Source organism: Oncorhynchus clarkii, unplaced genomic scaffold (genome assembly GCF_045791955.1).
Source record: "Oncorhynchus clarkii lewisi isolate Uvic-CL-2024 unplaced genomic scaffold, UVic_Ocla_1.0 unplaced_contig_14147_pilon_pilon, whole genome shotgun sequence".
Taxonomy (NCBI): Eukaryota; Metazoa; Chordata; class Actinopteri; order Salmoniformes; family Salmonidae; genus Oncorhynchus; species Oncorhynchus clarkii.
Genome location: NW_027259073.1, coordinates 22016 through 28127, shown reverse-complemented (window position 1 = coordinate 28127; position 6112 = coordinate 22016). Strand labels below are relative to the sequence as shown.

Genomic DNA, 6112 nt, shown 5'->3' with positions numbered 1-6112 from the left:
GACTGAGGTTCCTTTTCCCCCACAGTGATATACTGTATCTCCATTGGTACCAACAGGAATGGACTGAGGTTCCTTTTCCCCCACAGTGATATACTGTATCTCCATTGGTACCAACAGGAATGGACTGAAGTTCCTTTTCCCCCACAGTGATATACTGTATCTCCATTGGTACCAACAGGAATGGACTGAGGTTCCTTTTCCCCCACAGTGATATACTGTATCTCCATTGGTACCAACAGGAATGGACTGAGGTTCCTTTTCCCCCACAGTGATATACTGTATCTCCATTGGTACCAACAGGAATGGACTGAGGTTCCTTTTCCCCCACAGTGATATACTGTATCTCCATTGGTACCAACAGGAATGGACTGAAGTTCCTTTTCCCCCACAGTGATATACTGTATCTCCATTGGTACCAACAGGAATGGACTGAGGTTCCTTTTCCCCCACAGTGATATACTGTATCTCCATTGGTACCAACAGGAATTGACTGAGGTTCCTTTTCCCCCACAGTGATATACTGTATCTCCATTGGTACCAACAGGAATGGACTGAGGTTCCTTTTCCCCCACAGTGATATACTGTATCTCCATTGGTGCTGCTGAGGCATACGTATACAGTACATAGTCTCTAGGCAGATATCGTTATGATTGGTTATCCAGATCAAATGCGATGTTCTGCTGAGAGGATTTTATTCTCTGTCAGTCTGTCATAGTTTGAGTGACATACGTGGGTGGGATGGGGTCCTTTTGCTCCCCCCCCCCCCCCCCCCCCCCCCCCACACACAATCTCTCCCTATCTTTTTCCCACTCTCTCTCTAAGGACAGATGCGTGGGAACAACAGCTTATCATCAGTACCATTCCAGCAGAGAGAACAGAGAAGCATACGGCTGTTCTTTATTCATGGTTCATGAGAGAGGTGTACGCTGAGGAGGTAATATCCCTGAGGTTAGGAGACAGGGAGCTCTCTCTCTCGCACACACACACACAGACATGCGCACACACACACACACACACACACACACATGCGCACACACACACACACACACGCACACACACACACACACACACACACACACACAGACATGCGCGCACACACACACGCACACAGACATGTGCGCACACACACACACACACACACGGTGTGTGAGAACACCATTCTCCTCCCTCCTCCCTTTGAGAAGACACATCACTACAATGAAGAAATTGCTCATCCCCAAAAATGAGACGTCTATTCAGATTTACTGTGTGAGAGTCAAGTAGGACATCTCATAAGTAGACATCTGTTGGCGGTATGTCATCTTCAGATAGGAATGCTATCAATCTACTCCCTATTCACAAACCATGTTTCCACACAATATCCTCTTCATCAATGGGCTTTATTAGAATGTATGATACCAAGAGAATGGGACTCTACATCACATTCAGTCTCTATTCAGTTTGTACAGTCAATGACAATCAGCCTCTTATGAAACTAAACAACCACTCCACACTTATCAGTAAAGCTACCAGTAATTTACCAAAGTACCGGAATCTTCAGTCATTTTGGTTATTAATAGAAAATGTATGGCAATCTATCATAACTTAGGTAATTTATACTTATAGTATTCATGTATTATATCTGTATCCATATTGTCTAAGAGTTTCTAGTAGATAGACCATATGGTTCAAGAGAATTGTCCTAACTAATAATAAAAGCATCTAATCAACAATTGCATCATTTTTATGAACTCTGCAACAAATTCCAACTATTGACTGTGTAAATAAATATATGAAGGATATTTAATGCTTAAACCCTCACATTAAACAACAATGGTGTTCACTAAGTTGATGGTTTATATTAGGGTAATGTTTTACAGCTTTGTCCTTTTTTTAATCTTGTTTTTTTATTATTTCATATATTTAACATGTAATAAGGCCACACAAAGGGCCAGAGATGATGACAGATATGTGTGATAATCTGAAGTACTCAAAAGGGCCACTAGATGTCTTTTGATCATTACATAAAATCATAGAAAGACACAAAAATTCTAGAAGTTTTCTGGTAAACTTAAAAAGTTTCCAGTTATATACCCTGCCTTTGCATCCCTACTCAAAAGTGTCTTCAACTCAAGATTTGATAACTTATTAGTCCTTGGGGGCTGCAGTGTCTGATCTGGGCGTATAGAAAACCAGGTTTGAAGAATCTTTGGCATGTCATTGCTAACTAAACAGAAATTATTTTATCTGAAGTTGCTTATATGCATACATGCATACTATATGGGTGGCACCAGTGGGAATTGAACCCACAACCCTGGCATTGCAAGCACCATGCTCTACCTACTGAGCCCCATGGGACCAATTAAGTACCAGGGAGGGATGATAACCAGCAGACACTTAACTCCTCTGTAATAACTAACCACCACTATTATCTAGCTGCTCCACTATAACTAACCACCACTATTATCTAGCTGCTCCACTATAACTAACCACCACTATTATCTAGCTGCTCCACTATAACTAACCACCACTATTATCTAGCTGCTCCACTATAACTAACCACCACTATTATCTAGCTGCTCCACTATAACTAACCACCACTATTATCTAGCTGCTCCACTATAACTAACCACCACTATTATCTAGCTGCTCCACTATAACTAACCACCACTATTATCTAGCTGCTCCACTATAACTAACCACCACTATTATCTAGCTGCTCCACTATAACTAACCACCACTATTATCTAGCTGCTCCACTATAACTAACCACCACTATTATCTAGCTGCTCCACTATAACTAACCACCACTATTATCTAGCTGCTCCACTATAACTAACCACCACTATTATCTAGCTGCTCCACTATAACTAACCACCACTATTATCTAGCTGCTCCACTATAACTAACCACCACTATTATCTAGCTGCTCCACTATAACTAACCACCACTATTATCTAGCTGCTCTACTATAACTAACAACCACTATTATCTAGCTGCTCCACTATAACTAACCACCACTATTATCTAGCTGCTCCACTATAACTAACCACCACTATTATCTAGCTGCTCTACTATAACTAACCACACCCTATTATCGAGCTGCTCCACTATAACTAACCACCAGGCTAACACATAATAAAGCATCTCCCTGACCTCCTCTCCCTGTGACCTCATCTCAGAGCTGTTTGGTTAATGCTAGTTTCCCATTGGCATTAACACACACACACACACACACACACACACACACACACACACACACACAACCTTGTGCGGACACACAATTCAGTCCCATTCAAAATATCTTTCCTAAACCTAACCTTAACCCTAGCCTGTACTCTTACCCTAACCCTAAACTTAACCCTAACCCTAACCTTAACCCCAAAAACCGAACCTTAGCTCCTAACCCTAACCCTTAAACCAACCCTAGTTCCTAACCCTAAAACTAACCCTAGCTCCTAACCCTAACCCTAAAACTAACCCTAGCTCCTAACCCTTACCCTAGCTCCTAACCCTAACCCTAAAACTAACCCTATCTCCTAACCCTAACCCTAGCTCCTAACCCTAAGTCTTAATGTAATTCGAATTCTAACACTAATTCTAATTCTAACCTTGACCCTAGAAATAGAATTTGACCTTGTGGGTACTAACAAAATGTCCCCAGTTGGTGAAATATTTGTTTGTTTACCATTCTTGTGGGGACCACATTAAACATGTCCACAAACACACGCACAACCACATGCACACACACACACACACACAATACTTAAGTGCCTCTTAATCATACAGAAGATACAACTGAAAGGTTATCTCCATTTAGAGAATCACCTCTTAAAGGGATAGTTCACCTCTATGTGTTTTAGTGTTTGGCCTATAACGCACACACACACAGAGAGATACTGGCCCATGTCAGTAGGCCTTATGCATACATGCATCTTGGAGGAGATAAAAGAGAAAGGTCATCTCCATTTAGAGTTTCACCTTTTAATGTCACTGGACCTTTAAAGAGCATCATTAGACCAGAGCAGTCTGTCACTGACCCATATCTAGACTATAGCAGTCAAACGCAGATCCCAGGGCCTTTAAAGAGCATGATGCATCTAGCAGCTCCCCTTCCATCCATTAGATCATCATTAGACCAGACCAGTCTAACCTAGACCCATACCGAAATGATCGCAGTCCAACCCAGAGCCATGAATAGAATTTAGCAATCTAACCCAGAGACATGGAGTCTCATCCTGCTATGATGTCATCTTTGACTGTCGCACTGCTCAATTTAGACCATTTCCTGAGTCATGCTCTTCATGTTAGCGTTGATTGTCTCTGTCCCCCACAAAAGCCATCTCTGTGCTGCGGTTGATTGGCTGATGTCTACTCGAGTTCATTTGACAGGGCTAATCCCATTCACACACAGGTGTTTTCTCTGTGTTTCCGCCACAGCAACGCCACATTGTCTGAATGTTAATTACATGCGTACGGTATCAGGGCCTTCCGTCTCATAATCCCCCTTTAATTATATGTGTCCCCACAATGACACAAGGTTCACATTGGTGATTACCACCACGTTAGATATATTGGAAAATGTGTAGGTGTTGCATCCAGGGCTGGGGGTGGGGGGTGAGGGGGTTAGGAATTATTGGAAAGGAAACAAGAGTATTTGTCTGTTTGTGTGTGTGGGAAGGGGGAGTCTATGTGCGTGTGTGGCATGTGTGTGTGTGTGTGTGTGTGTGTGTGTGTGTGTGTGTGTGTGTGTGTGTGTGTGTGTGTTTCCACAACAACTACCTAATACACACAAATCTAAGTGAAGGAATGGAATAAGAATATATACATATAAATATATGGATGAGCAATGACCGAGCGGCATAGGCAAGATGCAATAGATGGTTTAAAATACAGTATGTAATGAGTAATGCAAGATATGTAAACATTATTAAAGTGGCATTATTAACTTGACTAGTGATCCGTTCATTAAAGTGGCCAATGTGTGTGCGCGTGTGTGTGCATGTGGGTGTGTCTGCGCTGCTTGTGTGCTGTGCTCTGCCATTGGAGCCCGGAGAGGAATGTCTCCAGCGATGCCAGACAGAACAAACTAAACATCTGCTGTTGTATGCTCTGCTCTCTCCCGGTCAGATACGTCTAGCATGAGGAAGTAACACACAGAGCTGCCATGATACACTACTCACACAGCTCAACTAGCCTCTGCAACACTGAGCAGTAGCTAGCAGCTAATCTGAGACAGCATGGGATTTAGCGATGAAAACTAAACTATCCTCTGCAACAGTGATTATTATCTAGCTAGCAGCTAACGCTAAATAGCATCTGAGGCAGCGTGGGAGTTAGCGATGAAAACTAAACTATCCTCTGCAACAGTGACTATTATCTAGCTAGCAGCTAACGCTAAATAGCATCTGAGACTGTGTGGGAGTTAGCGATGAAAATTAAACTATCCTCTGCGACAGTGATTATTATCTAGCTAGCAAGCAGAGAAAGGCCTGTCTGTGAAATGGGAGATGGGGTGTCACAAACCTCGCCGAAGATGGTGCCTCTTCCTGTTCGGGCGGTGCTCGGTGGTCGTCGTCGCCGGCCTATTAGCTGCCATCGATTCCCTTTCCGTTTGTTTTGGTTATTGGGTAATTGGGTACACCTGTTTTGTATTAGGGTTTGTTTGTAGGGTATTTAAGGGCACTAGGCCCGCTGGGTATTTGTGCGGGCTTGTTTTTTGTTACGCTATGTTTGATGGTGTGATTATTTTGTGTCTTTATTCTCCGGACTATTTTGTCCTGTCGTTTGGACTGGCAACTTATATACACCCTGTGTGTTGGCGTGACTGTTTTGTTGCGCTGGTGAATAAATTTGACAAACGGACTGAACCCTGCTCTCTGCGCCTGATTCCACCCACCACTCCTAGTTGATCGTAACATGGGGCCTCTTGGGTTGTGTGTTCTTCATGGGCAATGTTTTAGCAGTGAGTGAAATGGGTCCCCATTGTGAATCCTTTGCATCAGTGCATATACAGGTGTGTGTGTGTGTGTGTGTGTGTGTGTGTGTGTGTGTGTCAAATCTTTATCAAATCAAATCACAGTGTATTCATACACAGGTTTCATATTTTAGCGCAGCTAGAGTGAAATGTTTG

The 6112-nt window shown here is 42.8% G+C and overlaps 1 non-coding gene across 1 annotated transcript; it reads right to left on the bottom strand.

The window, feature by feature from the left end:
• Positions 1 to 2264: 2264 nt before the first annotated feature.
• trnaa-ugc (transfer RNA alanine (anticodon UGC)) lies at positions 2265 to 2339 on the bottom strand. The gene has a single exon. It is a non-coding gene; the product is annotated as a tRNA-Ala (tRNA).
• Between the last annotated feature and the right edge of the window lie 3773 nt (positions 2340 to 6112).